Source organism: Hemicordylus capensis, chromosome 3 (assembly GCF_027244095.1).
Source record: "Hemicordylus capensis ecotype Gifberg chromosome 3, rHemCap1.1.pri, whole genome shotgun sequence".
Classification (NCBI taxonomy): domain Eukaryota; kingdom Metazoa; phylum Chordata; class Lepidosauria; order Squamata; family Cordylidae; genus Hemicordylus; species Hemicordylus capensis.
Window position 1 is genome coordinate 333986649 of NC_069659.1, and position 21675 is coordinate 334008323.

The window sequence follows — 21675 nt, forward strand, 5'->3', positions numbered from 1 at the left end:
ATTCCCGGCGCTGCTGCCAGACGCAACAGAAACAATCCTCGAGGCGGTGCTTGCAGTAGCTGCTGTTCAATTGCTCGCGCAGCTTGGGTCAAAGGAGCAGTCAGTCTTCTTGCGGAGCTAGCCGGGGTGCAGCTACATCTGCAACATCTGCTTCTCCAGCGTCACTTATCAGGGGGTGGTTCGGGCAGGTAAGCACCTTCAGATGCTTTTGCAGTAGCGCAGCTTGAGCTGCCACTTGTGCTCGGTTGTCAGTTGTCAGATGGACAGGTCTTCTACCTTCTTAAAAGATATTTTTGCTTATGTTGAAAAAAAACCCCTCGTGGAATCGTTTATTCCAGGTGCTTTTTAATGAATGCAGTGTTATAGGTCTTTAAAAAATACAATAAAGAGGGGTTTTCTCTCTATTAAAAACAGTGCAATGCTTTTTTTTTTGTCGTGATGCCAGGTGCTTCGGTAAAACAATGTTTCTACCGCTTCTCATTTATTTAATATGTTTTCCCTTTCATAGAGGCGATATAAAGAATCGCTTTTAAACAGTCCACGGGTCGACAATGACCATTTACTCTGTCTCTTCCCTGTTGCTGGATACCAGCTAGAGTATATTGGTGCATTTCCTTCTCACCACCTCTATTGGGTATTATACACTGCATAGTTTTTTAAATCTGCGATTTCCCCCCCTTATTAAGAATTTTGGTAAATACTTGTTTTACTGAGTTATTTGGGGAAACTGATCGTTTTACTTGAAGAGGATCTAGGTTCACCCATTGTCATTCTCCATAAGCGACAATTGACATGTGCTTTTTGCTGGCAATGCTTCAGTTTGTTGTAAAAGATGTCTGGAACTTTAAAAAGATAAGCTTTTATACCTGAAAAGTAGTATTTGTAGTGCATGTGTGTCTATAAGTCACACATATTAATATCACTTCTAAACTGTATTATTGTCTTAGACTAGGCACTCCTCAGTATTATGACACTCTTCATTTGGCTCTGTGTTGTCATTTTGAATTAGTTTTATGTTGCTATCTGAAGGCTGACATGAGCTTTTAAGGACAGCTGTGTTAATATCTCCTGAAAGTTTTTTATAATTTGATCCTAGTGAAATGAGCATCAGCCACTGGGCTCTGTGTCTTTCTGTATCTATTAATAAAGGCTGAAATCTTTTATTGAAATTGATGGTAGTGTTGCCATTAGTTTCAGATGGGTCACTCACTATGGAATACTTACAGCTGCTTCTTAGAAAATGACATCTCAATCTTACCAACAACAGAAATTGATGTGTTGTAGTAACTGGGGAAAACAACACATGCTCCTTCACAAGTCACCTGCACCTGGGTCTACAGTGCTATTAAGACGGTAATCCTGTACATATTTATTTGGGAGCAATTCACATTGATCTCAATGGGACTTGCTTTCATATGAATGTTCATAGCATCAGGCTGCACACTTGAGGTGCTTGGATCTGCATCCCAGAAACACTTACTCAGAAGTAGGGTTATTGTGTTCAGTGATACTTACTCCTAGGTAAGTGTACACAAGAGCCTTAAACAGATCTGTTCCTGTTCACCTGGGTGGCTGATTGATATTGTGCTTTCAGTTTATATTCTTGGTTTGTAATTGTCGGACATTTGTATTGCTTGCAAATGTGAAATCCAGGTTTGGTAAGAACTTTGGAAATTTTACCCTTCATTTGAATGGGAAAAGCAAGTGTTTGCTTAAAACTAAAGCAAAATCTTGCATCCTGTGCATATTAGTTGCAGTGGATGGTTGAACCTATTAGCCATTGGTTGTAACAAAGCACTACTGAGTGAAAAGCACAGATTTTGCCTTTTGAGGCTGTGATGTAAGAGTGAGACTTCAACTCTAGGGGACAGCAACATAGTGTAGAACCATCCTTTACTTTTTCTGTCTAATGCAGGGAAAGCAAACAGACAGGAATGCTATGGAATGCATTTAAATGTTCAGATTTTAAAAAAAGCAATCATATCAATCTTTGCATTTATTTATTTATTTATATGTTATGATCTCAAATGACGGAGTAGATCTATATATTGTATGATGTGGTACCACAAAAATACTAAAGTTATATATTTCTAAGTGCCAGCATTACCTTTAAAAAAATAGTATAAAAAGCATATTCAGATTTCTTAAGATCTAAGGGTTCTCCACAGATGTTAGGTGTCTGGAAAACTAGATACTGGGATTTTCTTAGCTCTGACAATTTGCTTCAGAATTGGATTGCTGCCAAAATAATACTATCATCAGGCTGACCTGTGTCTATAGAGCTGGAACGGAATAAAAGCTTGATTGGGATTTTGTTCTAATGGAAACATCCATAAAATAAACAGTGCAATCTGAGGCATATTTACTTAGAAGTAAGCTCTGTGAAATTCCAGTGAGATGCTTACTGTGGAAAAAGTAAGCTTGTGCATTATCCACGAACTACTTGTTGCAGTCAATGGGCTTACTTTCAAGTAATGGGTTTGTGAATTGCAGTAAACCTGTTGTGAGCATTTGCACTGGCATATTTGTTTGCATTGTCCATATAGGGTGTTTGTGTGGGTTCTGTCAGTGTGGGTCCCAAGCATGTATGTGCTGATGCTGCAATGTTCTAAGTCTGGGCCACAAGTCATATTTGTTACCGAGATAACATATTGCATTCATGTTTCACACTCCCATTGTCAGGCTATGTTTCTCATATTCCCACAATGTGGTGTTCTTGCCTTGTTACCTTGGCTTATCTGCTCTGCTCTGTTTGCCCCAATTCAATAACAGCAAACCATGCATGGAAACAGGTTTCTATGCATGCATAAGCTGTAACGGGCATTCAAAAGACTGCTGAGCTCTGGACAAATGACCCATCCAGCCCTGTGGGCATATGCAGCAACACATGACATCCTTATGATCCCTCTAGCTTTTGTTACCCCTGCTAACTGGGTAAAGAAGCACCTTTTAAATTGCTGGCATTTGTCAGGGAGAGAGCAGCTGTCCCTGTTCCAACATAGCATCACTCTACTGGCTGTTGCTGGGTGTGTATGTGTGGTTTGTGTTAGAATGGGGTGGACAGCTCATAAGAACATAAGAACAGCCCTGCTGGATCAGGCCCAAGGCCCATCTAGTCCAGCATCCTGTTTAGCACAGTGGCCCACCAGATGCCGCTGGAAGCCACAGACAGGAGTTGAGGGCGTGCCCTCTCTCCTGCCATTACTCCCCTGCAACTGGTACTCAGAGGCACCCTGCCCTTGCCCTCAAATGTCCCGGTGGGCCAGAACCAACCATGAACTGGTATGCTGGGGGCTGAGGTCAACTTTCATTCACTTTATTACGTTAAGGTTAATCAAGAATTAGTTACTTGTGGATCGGCTCCCCTCGTCAAGCGACTCACAATTTTAACCAAGGTTAGTGGCCATAAAATAGGCCCTGCCCTTGCTCAGTCAGTGGGGGCCCTGGAGTGCCAGCCAGCCCCAAACAAATGTCAAGTCCTCTCCTCTCCCTAAATCACTGTTGCTTTCAGGTTGCGATCCTAGGCATGTTTACTACAAAGTAAGTCACACTGGGTATGCTGCAGGATGTATGTCCAAGTAAACATGCATCGGAGGTGCTGTAAGGCAGTTTCTGGAGAGGGCAGAGGCTGACCCTCCTTAGAGAAGAGGGAACTGATCAAAAGAATGGCCCTCTGCCTTTATGGGGTGCTGTTGCTGCAGGATATTTCTACCTGTGGGCCCACAAAAAAGTCCCTGCTGGCCATATCTGGCCCCCAGGCCTTATGCTGGACAGGTCTGGTTTAGATTGTGATCTCTTTTGAGATGGGAGACCATTTTTCCCCATGCTTTTTGCAGTGTGCACTGCTTTGAGAACTTCTGTTGAAAAGTGGTATGTGTGGAGATGGATAGTTAATAGGCATGTTAACCCGGCTTGTTACAGAAACAATTCTCCAAAAAGTGTGGCTATCTTTATTATTAGTAGCCATTATAAGCTTATTCCAGGCATTTAGTGAGGCTTGATTAACAAATTTGAGACTGCTTTTGTATGCTTTTTGTGTGTAATTTTCAGTCACTATTTGTATATATTATTATTATTATTATTATTAATTCAATTTCTATACCGGTCTTCCAAAAATGGCTCAGGGCGGTTTACAAAGAGAAATAAAACAAATAAGATGGCTCCCTGTCCCCAAAGGGCTCACATTCTAAAAAGAAACATAACACACACACCAGCAACAGTCACTGGAAGTACTGTGCTGGGGGTGGATAGGGCCAGTTACTCTCCCCCTGCTAAATAAAGAGAATCACCATGGTAAAAGGTGCCTCTTTCTTTGCCCAGTTAGCAGGGGTATATATGGTGTGTGTGTGTGTGTGTATATATATATATATAGAGAGAGAGAGAGAGAGAGAGAGAGTGTATATTTGTTGTTCTGATTTTTATCTCTTGGCTGGCCAACGGCTGTAATAAAAACCAATTGGTTGATTGAATAATAATATTACCTGGTATTTACTTTTTTAAAGCCAGTGTTCCCTCTAACAGGGATTCCCAGATGTTGTTGACTACAACTCCCAGAAACCCCGAACAAAAGCCATTGCAGCTGGGGATTCTGGGAGATGTAGTCAACAACATCTGGGAATCCCTGTTGCTTAAAGCCCTATATGGCGTAGGACCAGGATATCTGAAGGACCCTCTCTTGTCACACTAGCTTTCCTATCCACTAAGATCTTGGCCCTTCTCTGTGTTGTGTTGACCTCTGAGACTCAGTTGGTCAGGATGTGTGAGAGGATGCAGCCGTAGCTCAGCAGCAGAACATCAGCTCTGCATGCAGAAGGTCCGAGGTTCAATCCCTGACCTCTTGGGTGCCAGTTTGATTGTTTTCTGGTTGATCTTTTGGAACTGATCCAGGGGTGTAGGAAGGCTGGCAGAGGCCCCAGGACAGGATGGGAGGCTTGGCGCCACCTCGCCATGTCGCCACTAGGTGAGCTACCCCGTGCTATCCACGCTTTTCCCATCTGCATCAGCGCCCAATCCAGGGGGTGTTGCTGGCGCCAGGCAGGGAGACACGACCCATCTAGCCAACAAGTGCTTTATTCGCCAATCCGGCTGGGCATTTCTTTCCCCTTGTTCACAAGGAAAGATGGGGGGGGTACCCTGGGAAGGTGAGGGGTTGCCCTGACGGCCCCTGTGGCTTAAGGACACTTGTTGTGTGTCCCCCCCCCCGGTGGCTATGCCACTGCGCTGCTGACTTTAGTATCTTTTATGTTTGTGTATTTTTAAAGAAAATGATGTTGGGCAGGATCCGGACTCAGTCGTGACTAAGCAGCATTGGAATAAATGAGACAAGTTGGTCGTGACTGATTTAAGTCCCTTGGATTCCAATAGGACTTAGTCATGAGTAACGTAGTTTGGATCCTGTTTTTAAATGATGGTGTGAGGTACCTTGAGCATTTTTAAACAGAAAGGTGAGGTATAAGGGGCTGTCTCCCCCCCCTTTTTTTTCTTTTTGCTAAATTAAAGCCTACAGCAGCTTCCTGAGGAGCCACAAGAACAAGCAAGGAGTGCTTGTTCTGCTGCTGTCTTAGCAGTGACCTAGGTGAGGGTGAGGGTGACTCCGTGCTCATATTTTCTGTCCACTTAGGTTTATGATTCAGTTGGCTCTTATTAAAGCCTTTTGTACAATAAAGAGGCCTTAACTGCTTGGCTGTGTATCTTTGCATTATTAATAGATCAAATCTTGCACATACTTGGATATGGACAAAACAATAGCTTTGACATAAGCAACACAGGGAGGAGAGCTGGGCTTGTGGGAACAGGCATGAATTGTCCATTTTGCTAAGCAGGGTTTGCCCTGGTTTGCATTTGAATGGGAGACTGTGAGCGCTGTAAGATATTCCCCTTATGGGATGGGGCCACTCTGGGAAGAGCATCTGAGGCTCCGAGTTCCCTCCCTGGCATCTCCAGATAGGGCTGGGAGAGACTCTTGCCTGTAACCTTGGAGAAGCTGCTGCCAGTCTGTGTAGACAATACTGAGCTAGATGTTCCAATGGTCTGACTCAGTATAAGGCAGATCGCTATGTTCCTAACACACTTCCTTTAAGAACATAGGAAGCTGCCTTATACAGAGTAGGGATGTGCACCAGACCGGTCTGGGGCCATGGTAGAGGGGGGGTATGGAGCTTTAAGGGGGGGGTAGTACTTACCCCTCCCGCTGCTTTCCCCCCTCTGGTGCTCGACTTTGCAGCAAAGTTTTTGGGGCGGCAGCATTCCTCCCTGCCGCCCCTGCCCCCGTCGTTGCCCGGAAAAAAGGGAAGTTGAATGCACGCATGCGCCCGCTGCAGCTCGCGCGCCCTGTCTCCGCCATGTGCGCGCACACCGCACATGTTGCGTGTGCAATGTGTGACGTGTGCGGCGCGCCACAACAGGCACATGCGTGCAACTTCCCTTCTTGCCGGGCAACGACGGGGGCTTGGGCGGCAGGGAGGAACGTTGCCACTCCAAAGACTTTGCTGCAAAGTCGAGTGCTGGAAGGGGGAAAGCGGCGGGAGGGGTAAGTACTACCCCCCCTTAAAGCTCCATAGCCCCCAGTGCTGGACCGTGTCTCCGTGGTTCTGTGCACATCCCTAATACAGAGTCATACCATTGGTCTATCTAGCTCAGTATTGTTTACACAGGCTGGCAGCAGCTCCTCCAAGGTTGCAGGCAGGAGTCTCTCTCAGCCCTATCTTGGTGATGCCAGGGAGGGAACTTGGAACCTTCTGCATGCAAGCATACAGGTGCTCTTCCCAGAGCGGCCCCATTGTTTTTCATCTTTAAGTTTTTAAATTGTTTAGTGTATTCTATTGGATGCTTTTTAATGTTGTGCTGTGAGCCACCCAAAGAATAATTTGTTATAGGGAGGCTAACAAATAAAGATTATCATCATCGTCATTTTTAAATCCATTTATCCATCCCCTAAGGGGAATATCTTACAGAGCTCACCCATGTAGTCTCCCATTCAAATGCAAACCAGGGTGGACCCTTCTTAGCAAAGGGGGCAATTCATGCTTGCTACCACAAAACCAGCTCTCCTCCCCTTTGTTTTTAAATGGTGTGTGTTATGTGCTGCCTTAGAAGAGGTATTCCACCTCTTATCTCTTCTAATCTTCTTCTAAGATGGCACCCCCACCCCAACCCACTGTTTGTGTAAATACCTGAATCAAGAATAATTAAAGGTCTTTTGTGTGTGTGTGTGTGTGTGTGTGTGTGTGTGTGTGTGTGTGTTTTTTAAGCATCCTGCCTGGTTATTTATTTTTATTATTATTTATTATTAAAACTTTTATACCGCCCTTCCAAAAGGCTCAGGTGGGGTTAAAGGTGGGGGAGGAAATTTTAATCCATGCAAAAGGGTTTCAGTTGATTAATTTAATTCAATAAATGCTGTAGCAATAAATCTATTTGTCTTTCTGTTGCGAAAGTGCTTCTCCATCTGCTCCCTCAATCGGTTATGGTGTCCCACTGAGGCAGAGTTTTACTAGTCTCTTCTCTGCCGTGCCTATTTACAAGGGATCCAAAGAGTCCCTTAGGCACACTGAAGCACTTGAACAGGCACATCAGAGCTTCCGGCTTTCCTTCTGTTGCAGCTTCTTCTGAAGCTGTGTTGGAAATCTTTTTTAAGAGTGGCTTGTAGAGAGTACAAATGCAGTATTCCCCCTAACAGGGATTCCCAGATGTTGTTGGCTACAACTCCCATAATCCCCAAGCAAAAGCCATTGCAGCTAGGAATATTGGGAGTTGTAGTCAATAACATCTGGGAATCCCTGTTAAGGAGGGAACACTGGTCTGGAATGTAGTGGAGATGAGGATTCAAAAGCCTTGCCCTTCACTCAGATGCTCGCCATGTGGATTTGTGGCTCCCAGACTCGGTTTGTCATTTAAGTTTATCATAAAGGTCAAGACATGAAATTTGGGAGGGTCATATGAACATAAGAACAGCCCTGCTGGGACAGACCCAAGGGTCATCTAGTCCAGCATCCTGTGTCACACAGTGGCCCACTAGATGCCTCTGGGAAGCCCACAGGCAAGAGAGGAAGGCGTGCCCTCTCTCCTGCTGTTGCTCCCCCGCAACCTCGTATTTGGAGGCATCTTGCCTCTGGAGGTGGAAGTGGCTTATAGCCACCAGACAGTAGTAATTGATAGATCTGTCCTCCATGAATTTGTCTAAGCCCCTCTTAAACCCATCCAGACTGGCAGCTATCACCACAGGCTATTCTGTGGCAGAGAATTCCAAATTATGCATTGTGTGAAAAAGTGCTTCTTTTTGTAGGTCCTAAATTTCCTAGCAATCAGTTTCATGGCATTACCCCTTGGTGGTGTGTCCGTGTGTATAATCTACTCTCTCCACACCATGCATATTTTTATAGTTCCTCCACTTTCCGAGATTCGGGGAGTAGTGACCAGGGAAAGGACCTTCTGACTCATGGTGCCCAGTATATGGATGACCATTCCCAGAGAAGCTCTCCTTATGCTGACCCTGATATCTTTCTGGTGCTGGGTGAACACTTTATTAGGCAGGTGCACAAATTGATGTTTGATTCGATTTGTGCCCAAAACAAATCACCCCTGATTTGTTTTGTATCCAAATCTACCCTCTCCAAATCACTCCAGATTTGATTTGTATTTGCTTTGATTCAGATTGATTTGGACCACTTAACAAGGTCCTAGGGGCACCAAATTTGGTTGGTGGGTAGTTCCTTGTGGGTGCCACCTACCACCCAAATTTCAAGGGAGGGGGACACTTGGTTGATTTTTAATGATTTTTTAAAAACTTATTTTGAACATTTCCACCATAGGAAACAATGGGGATTCGAAGTTGCCATATCCTATCCCTAAAACAGATCCCCAGCTTTCATTTTAAAAAGAAAGATAGATAGATAAACTTTATTACGATTGTAGATCAGACTGTACAACAAAAAATTTATACGCTCTAGTCTAAAAAAGAAAGCTAAGCTCTAATCCTTGTAGAAGTGAGGTTACGGAGCAAAATGTCCAGTCATTATTTTTCAAGTGTTTGAATTCTTTGGTGTATAATAACTTTTCCTCATAATGAATCCCTATGAGGATTCATTGCACACCTTCATTTCTTCTGTTCATTTTGACTGTCTTTGGACAGTGGCAACTGTCAACTGCCATGTGTCAACTACACACACCCCCACCACCACCACCACCACACACACACACTGGGGTACTCAGTTTATTTTTAAGGTATTTTTGAAGTGTTTAGATTCTTTGGTATCTTCATTACACACCTTGATTTCTTCTGTTCATTTTGACCCTACTGCTTTCCAGGTAGGGGTGGGGAATTAGTGGCACCCCATGTTCCAACTACCCACAAGCCACTGGCCAGTTTATATTTTATGAATTTTTGAGGTGTGTAGACGCTTTGGTGTGTAATGAATCCTCATAGGGATTCATTGAGGGAAAGTTATTATACAGCAAAGAATCCAAACACTTGAAAAATAGTGACCGCACATTTTGCTCCGTAACTCCACTTCTACAGAGGCTAGAGCTTAGTTTTTGGGGTTTTGTTTGTTTGTTTGTTTGTTTTTGTAATGAAAGCTGGGAATCTGGGGGAATTAATAGGAGGGATCCAAATCTCAAATCGATTCAAATCGAATCAAGCGTGATTCGATTTGTACCTGTATCTAGCCAATGGACCACAGTGGTGATTTGTCTCCAAATCGCCCAAATCAGCTAGATTTGGTTACAAATCAATTTGTACCCAAATCAGTTTGCCCCACTGAGAGGTCTTAAAGCCCAAGTTGAAGATAGATCATCCAGCAGAGAATCTATGTGGTTGCTAAGAGTCGACACCGACTTGACGGCACTTAATCAATCCTCCTTTTTAAAGACCCTGCTCGCCACTCTCCCCCCTTGCCCCCAGCAGTGCCAAACCTGTGCATGAACCTTGGTTTGTGCACATCCCTACTGGTCTTCCTCCACAGACGCAGACTTCTCTCTCCATCGGAATGAGCATATAGCTAAGCTAAGTCTTCTTTCTTTTGAATAAAGTTTCTTACAATTTTGAATCATGGTTCTGAGTGGTTTCTCCAGAACCCAACTCTGCTGACCCTGCCATTCCACTGTCCTGCTATTTGACAGCAACAGAAGGCACAGTTAGAGAGAGGCCTCATTTCTGTTCGTCTCCCGCTCTCCCATACCAGGAGTCAGCAGGCACTGGGAACAGGATCCCCAATTCCTTTCTTGTCTTGCCTCCTGTCTAGACGCATGAACTGGAGCTCCTGTTTCCATTCCATCTGGCTTCCAGTTTTTTCCTGCAGTTTCCTTCTCTGCATTTCCGTGGTGTGGTGAGTTTAATTTTTTTTGTCTTATTTGTTTCTCCTTCTCCTACTTTCCTGAAACACGCCCCCCCCCCCAATTTTAAAATTCTGATCTGGCCTGCCTGTGACTTCCACCTTTTTATTTCCTCTCTCCCTCATGGAACCTTCCCAGACAGAGGATATTTGGGCCAGTTCCCTCTCTGAGGAATTTGCCTCTGAGGAGAGAGGCTGGGCCCTAGCTAGGCCAGGGCCTCCAAGAAGCTTCACTATTGTTCGGAGCAGCCAGGGTTCAAAAACAAGGGTGGCAGCACCATTTTGAGGTGCGAAAAGCTGGAAAGGGCAAAGCCAAGTAAGCAAAATGGCACCAGGCAAAGCAGGCACCTGCTAATTCAGGCCATTTGCAGCCGCATGTGGCTCCTGCAGGTGATGGGGAGACCCAGAGCAAACCACCCCTTCCCCGCTTCTCCAGCTTTCGCCCCAAGCAAACAGGTGGGCGCTCTTTGTGCTCTATCTGCCAGCCATGCTGGACCCAACAACAGCTCTGTTCATATATAGTAAAACCAGGGGATTGCATCGATCCAGCTCCCTTTTTTCATCTCTTTTCACCCTAGCTCCCTGGGTTCTAAGGTAGCGGAGGCCAGCCTCACACACCAGGCCAGAGCGTGTATCACTGTGGCATTCCAAACACTGTCTCTCCCATCATTGCTCATTGAACCTTCAGTGTATCCACCACAGCTGCCTTCTCTGCACACGCTCTGTTTAGTGAGGTTTGCAAGAAAGCTGCCTGGTCTTTCATCTCTCCCTTCATCAAGCTCTAGGAAATAAATGCCTCAAAGGCAGGATGCCTCTGCGTACCAGTTGCAGGGGAGTAACCGCAGGAGAAAGGGCATGCCCTCAACTCCTGCCTGTGGCTTCCAGCGGCATCTGGTGGGCCACTGTGTGAAATGGGATGCTGGACTAGATGGGCCTTGGGCCTGATCCAGCAGGGCTGTTCTTATGTTCTTATTCCTACACTTTATGTGCCCAGCATGTGGCATATGTGGTTTAACTGGTTATAACCGATAGCCTTTAAGAGAGCCCTAAAAACTTACTTGTTTGGCCTGGCCTTCCACAGTTTTTAAATTGTGTTTAAGTATTTTAATTGGTTTTAATGGTTTTGAATTGTTTTTAAATTGTTTTTATATTGTTTACAGTGTGTTTTAAATGGTGTTTGTGTTTATGTATTTTTAAACTTATTGGATGGGGCGGTCTATAAATGTAATAAATAACATCTTTTGTTTTGTTCCTTTTTAGTCTAGCCTACTTGAGGTTTTTTGTAGTTTTTATTGTTTGAATGCTTGTTGTATTTGTACACCCTATACTTCTGTCTCTGGGTGGCTTACAGCAACATAAAACAAAACAGAAATATTTCTTTAAGACCTCCATATTTATTGTATAAAAACAGATGATAAAACTTTATAAAAATATTGTTTAAAATGTTGTTAAAAGCATAATAAAAACAGAAGTTTCGGCGTCAGACGCCAGCCTCCGTGTTTTTCCTTCTAATATGGTTCACAGTTATAATTACACACGCACTCTGGCAGTAATTTCAATCAGCAAATGAGGTTTAACAGGTTGGCGGGGGATGGGAAGAAAGGGGATAAAGAGAGCCAAATTGACACAGCTGTGTGTCTGTGTTCCTATACCACATACTCAGTAGCCAATATACTTCACGGTTGCCAGCCAATATACTTCATGGGTAGGAACCACACTGAGGCTGGTGTCCGACGCCAAAATGTCTGTTTTTATTATGCTTTTAACGACATTTTTAACAACATTTTTATAATGTTTTATCGTCTGTTTTTATGGAATAAATTTGAAGGTCTTAAAGAAATACTTGGGAGTATTTTTAAATAAGTGTATTGGATCACCAGCTTTCCAATTCATACAAAACAGAAATTAAAGCCTTACAATTTAAAACCATAAATCTAGTTAAGAAGCTTGGGTGAATAAATGTGTCTTTAGAGACTTCTTAAAAGTTGTCAGAGCTGGGGAGTGCATTCAACAGGCAGTGCATTCCAGAGTTTCGGGGCGGCAACAGAGAAAACCTGTCCCTGTGTCGCCACAGACAAGCTGGTGGCAACTGCAGATTAAGCTCTCCAGATGATCGCAATGGGGCTCATAGTGAAGAAGACGTTCTCTTAAATACCCTGGGTCTAAGCTTTTTAGGGCTTTATCAATTATAACCAGCACTCTGTATTTTGCCTGGAAGCTTATTGTTAGCCAGTGTGGCTCTTTCAATACAGGATTAATATGATCTTTTCAAATAACCCAGAGACCAACCTGGCTGCCACATTCTGTACCAACTACAGTTTCTAGACGATGCACAAAGGCAGCCCCACATAGAGCACATTGCAGTACAGGCATACCTCATCCCTCACTTACTACCACGAGTAATGAGACCATGAGTAACTAGGCAATATGCCTGGGGTTCAGTTCCAGAATGGACACAAAGGGTTTTTAAACTGTAAAAAAACAGTGAGTGGGAAGCTGAAAATCATTGAAATTATTTACTATACCATGATCTGCAGGGTCTACATGTGTCCAGGAATGTCCTTGCAAATGTGTGAAAAATCCTTTTTTAAAAAAAAAAAAGAAGAGCTACAAAATGTCCTTACAGAATGGCAGCAAGAAGTGACCTCTGCGGTCACTTCCAGCCCTCTAGGAACCACAGATACATGGGTTTTAATCCTTTCATATCCGCAGATAATGAAAATGGGTGTCAATTAGATGCCCACAAAGAAACAAAACTGTGGATATAGAGTCTGCGTATCATTAGGTTTGCCTGCAGTCAAGTCTGGAGGTTACCAGCATATATATTACTGTTCTGAGGCCATTTATCTCAAGAAATGGAGGCCGCTGGTGTTTTGGCTGAAGCTGATAGAAAGCACCTCTGGCCACTGAGTATTGATTGTATTTTGTTTGCTTAACTTGTACGCCACCCTGAAGAGCAGTACAGGGTTTTGTTTTTTGAATACAAACATGTGGTCCTTCTGAGGGAAGAAAGACCCAGAGACTAGCTTGCAAGCCCATGATTCTGGCTCTAGTGTTGAAGCCATGGAGATCTCACCATGGTCAGTGCCCAAATGGGAACCATATGTTAGACATGCTGAGCTCTTTGAAGGAAAACCTGGGAATAAATAAAATTGATAATAATAATAAATAGTAATGTTAAACATGGAATTGCTGGGCAGCAATCTGAAATGAAATGATTAAAAGGAGTAGTTTAGATGGATGTCACCTACATTATTATTATTATTATTATTATTATTATTATTATTTTACTCCTAGGAAGGCTAACTGCAATAAAACCTATTTTAACTTCTGTTTTACTATCTACTTCATGCAGTACCATGGCATTCTTATTCTTTTCAAAGGAAATTTCTATGCATACTATGGGGAGGATCATGTATCATATATGGATGCAGTATTATCAGAAAAAGAGTTTGCCTCAAACTAGGATTATGGCATGACAATTTGGCAAGTGCCAGTAGCAAGAGTGGATGTTCTTGTCCCTGGTACCTCAGTGAGTGCAAGCCACATCTGATCTCCAGCCAACAGGGTACAAACCAATGCTACCCACAGAAAGTGTAAAAACTACAGAAGGAATTGCATGCAAACTAGGAAAGTGCTATTTTAAAAATGAACACCAGGAAAGCCTTCTGGATCAGACCAAAGACGCAGTATTCTGTGTGCCACAGTGTCTGGTCATGTGTCTTCGGGAAGCCCACACGCCATGTCAAGTTGCCTTTGACCTGGGGGATCCCATACAACCAATCCATTGGTGGTCCCTTGCAGGGGGTTGGTAGCCCATTCATTATGAGCAAGGTACTTGTTGACTTTTCTGTAGATGAGTGAGTGGCTGACCAAAAATCATACCCAAATAAAAGCACTTTCCAGTTCTACATGGCATAAATCAAAGGAAATCACAGTTCTCTTACATATGGAATAGTAAATCAAACTGGCAATAAAAGGTTGGAGGATAAGCCAAATCTAGCTACCTGCAGATCGACATAAAAGCAGATTAATAATCAATCACAGTGGAATTTGTAAAGACAAGACAGCCTGTTACCAAATATGCTGAGAGATGGGGTGCCAAGAACAACAGAAACAGCTTTGTCAGGCTTATTCAAAATAAAAGGAAGGAAAGAATTGTTAGACCTCTACTTAACAAGGATGGTGACATGTGAATATTTGGCAAAGAAGATGGTGCTGCTAAACTATTTTGCCTTGATCCTTTCCCAAAAGAGAAACTGTGTGCAACCTCCCATATGCAATATGGATAAATGAGTTCATCTTCAGGTCTGGATGAATTGCATTCCAGGGTACTTAAAAAAAAACAAAACACCAAACACACACCCAAAAAACTTGCTGATATACTTTCAGAACCTCTGTCTAATATCTTTGACAAATCCTACAGAACAGGTAAGGGGCTACAAGACTGGAGATGGGGTGATACTGTCCCAATCTTCAAAAAGGGGACGAAAGAATATATTTTCACTTCAATCCCAGGGAAGATAATACAACAGAAAACGAAGTCGTAAATCTGTAGCACCTTGAGAACTATGCTTGGATTAGTAGAAATGTGTCAAGAATTAATTTTGTCAGAATAATCTTACCTCATTTTTTGATTGGGTTACTGGCTTAGTGGATTGTGGGAATACTATGGTCATAGTTTATCTTGACATCAGCAAAACATGCCTTGGGATAGAAGAGTGAAAGAGTTATAATCCTTCAAGTAACTGAGGCGTGCTGTCACATAGAGGGCAAAGATTCTCGGGGAAGAACTGAATCTAAATGGTTTAAGTTACAGGAAGGCAGATTTCAGCTGAACATTAGGAGAAACTTCTTAACAGTAAGAATGCTTCAGCAATGGAACCAGTTATAGAGGGGAGTACTAGGCTCTCCCTCGCTTGAAGCCTTCAAGCAAGGGACTGGATAGCCATTTGTTGGAGATGTTCTAGCACTAGATTTCTTGCACTGAGAAAAGGTTGAGCTAGATGGCCCAGAATCTCCCCGCTGCCACCCCTGGCCACTCTAGTATTCATTCCAAAAGTCAGAGGTGCTTTGGAGAAGATCCAAGCCAAGAGTGTGGAATAGGCATTGGAGGACAGCTGTCTACATGTCTCTGCTGTTGAGAGTTGGTGTGTGTGTGTATGTGTCTATATCTATATGAAGGACTCCCAATTTCTTATTTAAAATATTTTGTCCCCGTGAGGTGGAGCCATTGGATGGAACAAACGCAGGTGGGGCCACAGTGTAACCTGACAGATTAGTGACAGAGCTAAGCCTAACTCATGTCTCAAGGGTAAAGCCAGGAAAAAAATTGACAGGTCATAGCAGAGCTAAGGCAAAACTTCATTCATTGACTCACGCCCGGATTTTCTATGAGCTATAACCAAAGCAGCTTACAAAAATGATGCAGCAAACTGCCACACTTAAAAAAAAAATTAATTTGCATTTATGGTGATATTTTAAGCTAACACCCAAGCAACAGCAGCAGGATAAAGCATCGCAATCATCATCCAGGCACACCGTGCAAACCAAGACTGCAAATTAAACACCTGCTGGGGCAGGCGTGTTTGGGCTGCAGATCTAAAATCGGATAAAGTGGGAGCCTGGCAAACCGCCCCCAAGAGCATTATAGAGGCCGGGTGTCCCTGCCAAAATGGTACTCTCTTGTGCTTCCCTGCCGAGCCTCCACTGAGGAAAGAAACTGAGAAGGGTCTCCAAGGCAGATTTTAAAGCTCAGGCAGCTGCATGTGGGGAAAGGTAGTTTGTAACACACACGCACAGAGACACAGAGAGAGAGAGAGACACACACACACACATACACACACACACACAGACACACACAGAGAGAGAGAGAGAGACACACAGAGAGAGAGAGAGACAGACACACAGACACACACACAGACACAGAGACACACACACACACACACACACAGAGACACACACACACAGACACACACACACACAAACACAGAGACACAGAGGGAGAGAGAGACACAGAGGGAGAGAGAGACACAGAGGGAGAGAGAGACACACAGAGAGAGAGAGACACACAGAGAGAGAGACACACACAGAGAGAGAGAGACACACACAGAGAGAGAGACACAGAGAGAGAGAGAGAGAGACACACACAGAGAGAGAGACACAGAGAGAGAGAGAGACACACACACGCACACACACACACACACACACACACAGAGAGACAGAGACACAGAGAGAGAGAGAGAGAGACACAGAGAGACAGAGACACACACACAGAGACAGAGAGACACACACACAGAGAGAGAAAGAGACACACACAGAGACACACACACACAGAGAGGGAGACACACAGAGGAGAGAGAGAGAGGCAGACACACACACAGAGGCACATGCACGCACGCACGCACACACATAAACACTTGGTCAACAACAGATGAGAGCCAATGTAGTGGTTGGACAAGGACCAGGGAAACCTGAGTTCAAATCACTATATAGCTGTGAAACTCACTGGGTAACTCTGAGCCAGTCACTTCTCTCTCAGCGTAACCTACCTCATAGGGTTGTTGTGAGCATACACATAACCATGATCTGGGTTCCAGCAAGTTTTGTGGCCTCACTAGCAATGGAGAAAAGCATGTAAACAGGAATCGAATCATTGGCTGGAGTCTGATATAGTCTGATACTATACAGAAAAATATCAGGTAGTGCCAATATTGCATCAAAAACAGTATGTGAAATGCTGCTGATAGGGACAGTATCAGATTGGATCCCATTATTGTTCTGATTCAATGCACAGCCCTAGGACTTTAAAGATTGACATCAGCACCTTGAATTGAGCATAGAAACAAATGGGAAGCCCATGATCAGAATTTAAATTTAATTAGAATTTAAAAGATGGGGTTTTAATTAAATCATTTATTATCCGTTATAAGTATTGATATTCCAGTTTCATTTGTCAGCTTTGTATACCACCTTTCATTAAAATAATCCCAGGCAGTATACAGTATCTTTAAAACAATACAAATATTAATTCCGATAATGCCTAAAATGGCTTACAAACACATAATTAAAAATGTCAATATAATAAAAAAGGAGTTAATAACCATCAATTAAAACACAGCAAAACTGCAGAAATAAAGATTTAAAAACTGCTTAAGCAAGAATATTTTCACGCAAGTCAACCAGGGCAGGGGGAGATAATTTCTCTAGGGAGGGAGTTCCAGGGATTAGATGTGGGCACAGAAAAGGGGTGTGTGTGTGTGTGTGTGTGTGTTTAAGCAAATATTTATCCTGCCTTCCCTATTCTAGTTGACTAAAAATTAGTTAACAGATTTCTCAATCGATAGTAAAAATAAAATGGGGGAGGCAACCAGCAGATAAAAAGAATTAATGTAGGGGTTCTCAATCTTGGTTCCCCAGATGATGATTTTGGTTTTTTATAATGCTTAATTTTTAGCTTTTAAAATAACTTTAAATTTGAAACTTAATACTGATGGTGGTTTTAGCCTGACTTTTAACTTGTTTACTTAGTTTGGTTAATGTTATTACTTTTATCTTACATTGTATCTATTTTATTGTTGTAAGCCGCCCCGAGCAGTAGTGTACTGGAGGGGTGGGTTATAAATATTTTAAATAAATTAAAATAAATAATAAATGATGTTGGACTACAGTTCCCATCATCTTCATTGTGGCAACAGCATCTGGGGACTCAAATTTGAGAGCCCATTTAGCTAATGAGTTCCAAGACCTAGTAGTGTTTAAAATCCTAGTAGCAGCATGTTTGGCCAGCTAATGTTTTTGGAGCCACCTAAAGGCACAGCGGGGAAATGACTTTATTATCAAGCCAGAGGTTGCCGGTTCAAATCCCCACTGGTATGTTTCAGAGACTATGGGAAACACCTATATTGGGCAGCAGTGATATAGGAAGATGCTGAAAGGCATCATCTCATACTGTGGTGGAGGAGGCAATGGTAAATCCCTCCTGTATTCTACTAGGGGTATGCATGGAACCAGCTGGCCTGGTTCAGTTTGAGTCTGAACTGGACCCAAACCAGACCTGGCCAGTTCAGTCCGGCAGCTCTTCAAACCCACCCACCCCCCTGGTGGGAAATTTTAAAATTCTAGAGAGAGAGAGAGAGAGAGAGAGAGAGAGAGAGAGAGAACTTATTTCCTCCGGGGAACTAGCTCTAGGTGGTGATGTGGGATCCGTGAGCCACACGGAAACTGATTGTGCAGGCACAGCAACCTCCAAAATGGTTGGCGCGCCAGAGGAGGAAGGCTCAAACAGGCCGAAGATCCAGCCAAACAGGACACAGACACCCCTGGCCACCTAGAGCAAGTATTCATTCATTCATTAGATTTTATGTTCCACCTTTTCTTCCATCATGGAACTCCGTGTGGTATAGATAGGTTTCCTAGGCAATCTCCCATTCAGGCAGTGGCCAGACCCAAACCTGCTCAGCTTCAAGGTTGTTGTATCATATACCTTCAGACTATGTCCTGGGACCATAATGGAAAATTGGCAGCCCTAGTTACATATGGTAAACTCAATAGCGTTCCTAATTGATCTTAGATATTGTGATGTGGCAGAAAGGAAGGAGATGGCTTTCTAGGTATCTTGGGCCAAGCCTTTATTGCTCTTTTTCTTGTCTTGCAAAGAAAACACAATTGTTCCCCCTGAAGTCCTGTTTTTAATACCTCCTCCCGCTGACTGTGTGTGTGTGTGTGTGTGTGGTAAAGAGTGTGAGAATATTTAGCAATACCCAATTGATCATGCTGTGTGAAGGATAAAGGCACATGTTTTTCTTGGAATGGGCCATATTGGCTCAATGTTATATACATGCATGAAAGCAGGGAATTAAGATTTTAAGAGTAGTTTGATTTAGGTGACTTGACAAGTCGATTGGCAGCAGTAACATGTCCTTCCATTGTCCTCACTTTCCACTGGAGATGGCGGATACTGTTTGTTGCTCTAACTAGCTGACCCGGTGCAGAGCATCTGTGCCTGTAGTTCTCCCTGTCCCCCACCCTCCACTGCAACCGATCCAACTCCTCTTCTCCATCCCTTCAGCCATTCTACACCCCCCCATCTCTTCAGCCAGTTTGTTGGTTCTCCCCCCGCCCCTGCATCCCTTCAGTCTGTTGGTTCGTTCTGCCCCCATGCTTTCTCTTGGCCTTTCTCCTTTCTTCGTTTCTCTTTCTCTTGGCCAGCCAGACGCCACTTGCCAGCACTCCTCTCCCCCTACCCTCACTTGCAAACTCTCGCAAGAGCTGCCACACATGGGATTAGCGACGGGTATGCCTTAGAGCAGGCTTCCCCAAACTGCGGCCCTCCAGATGTTGCTGAACTACAATTCCCATCATCCCAGCCACAATACATTGTAGTTAACATGTAGTTAGGCAACATCTGGAGGGCCGCAGTTTGGGGAAGCCTGTCTTAGAGAAATAGAGAGAGAGAGATTGTACTATGCTGTACATTTAGTGGAAATGCCACAAGTGGCCCAGATAATGAAAAGGTGGCAACTGGTGGAGTCACTTCTGTCATGGCCCAGTAAGGTTGGAGGGGGGAAATGGGGTCGAGATGTGCTAGGCATAAAGTCTCAGATTAAACAGATGAGGACCCAAAGAATCAGAGACAGAAACTAGGTTCAAGGAGGCCTGGTAATCCAGTACTGAATCAGGCAGGCAAAGCAAGGGCATCACTCTGTATAGTTACTCAGACCAATACGTCCCTCAAACTGGAAGCCAAGTCTGGGAGAGTTCTTATATAGGGCCTGCACAGTCCCTATTGTCTCCCCGGGTTACGTGATTCCTTTGGGACTAATTCACTGCAGTTTCCCTTCCTGTTGCTATCAGGAGGGTGCTGTGGAGCAGCAAGACCCAGCCCAGGCAATATCCTGCCCTACAAATTGCCCCAGTGATGCATGGACTAGCCCCTACCATACCTTCCCTCCACTGAGCCCCTGTTTAAATGGGTTTTTCTAGCACTTTTGAGTCAGACACAAGATTAAAGGCCACGGCATGATCATGTTGGCATATCCTTGAGTGATGTTGGTGTGAGCATGTTTGTGCCATAGCCCTGTTATCACATGTAGGAGCAACTGTGGACCAGTGTTTATGTGAACTGTCTCTCTCTGTGTGTGTATATTTAGAGGCCTCTTTCACAGCTACTGAATGCATGGAAGTTTGTGGCGGGACCAGTAGGTGTAATTGTGCTTCCCCTACCCACCCGCATGTTCAATCTATGCATGGAGGGGGCTTATATATTTCTTTCTTGTGTCCTCATTCAACAACTGCCATGGAAGAAGTATGGAAAGTGGATTCTGGATTTGAGAGGAAACTGTCCGAAAGACAGTTTCTGTTAGATTTAATAACCTGCAATGGGGTAAGTAGGTTGGCTTTACAGTTGCGAAAAAGGTACATTAATCTTGCATTTCCTGCCCTGTGTGAAAAGGGTGTAATGAAACCTCATCCTCTTTAGATTTGTGAGATGCCAAATATTAATCCCTAAATTTTACTCAGGTAAGTGATGAAATATAAAATATAAACTTGGTTATAAATCTGAGTGATAAGACACACTATGCAACTTGTATACCCATGGCTGTCTTATTCCAGCACTGATTTAATCAATATTTCTACACTGCCGAGGTTTTATAGGAGAACGTTCTGTACTATCTGAGTGCATAACACCCTGGTCCTAAAATCCTTCCACCAATATAGCATCTCTACCATGCCAGTATAATGCGCTGGTTTGCAAAGATGTCGTGGTTATCAGAGTAATCTACACATTACATAAAAATGAGTGGTAGAATTGGGGGCTGCCCCACATGGAAAGTGCCCTGCATGTAATAAACTAAACTGCATGTAATAAACTTTTCATTTATTTATTCATTTAATGGCTACATCATGCCATTTCTCTTTGATTAGTTAATTTGCTAGTTTGCTCTGTGTAGAGATTTTATGCTGGGAAACACTTCAAACAAATCTCTCTCTCTCTCTCTCTCTCTCTCTCTCACACACACACACACACACACACACACACACACACACACACACACACACACACACCCTACAATATGTGGTGATATAGTCCGGAATTCTGTCATCTCATTCTGCATAAGATGTAAGGCATCTTCTTTTTGTTGGAGTAGCAAGTCTATCATGACCTTGAATGTGGGACTATCCTCCATTTATAGCGTCAAACTCTGGCCAGCCCTACACCCCTGGAACCCCTGCACCAGAAGAACCAGTTATCTGAGCCAGCATCTCCACCATGACAGCCTGCCTTCATCCTTTGATTCTGAGGAGGCTTCTGATGACCCGCCAATCCTAGTAGAGGTTCTTC

At 43.6% G+C, this 21675-nt stretch overlaps 1 protein-coding gene across 2 annotated transcripts in view; it reads left to right on the plus strand.

Moving 5' to 3' along the window:
- The first annotated feature begins 13 nt into the window (after positions 1-13).
- Positions 14-21675, plus strand: part of SERPINI1 (serpin family I member 1) — a 131076-nt gene continuing 109414 nt past the window's right edge. The window contains exons 1-2 of one of the 2 annotated variants that reach the window (XM_053307044.1): positions 14-188; positions 10242-10325. The gene's annotated coding sequence lies outside the window, so the exon portion shown is untranslated. The remainder of the gene's footprint in view (positions 189-10241; positions 10326-21675) is intronic. The other variant, XM_053307043.1, reaches the window with a different exon arrangement.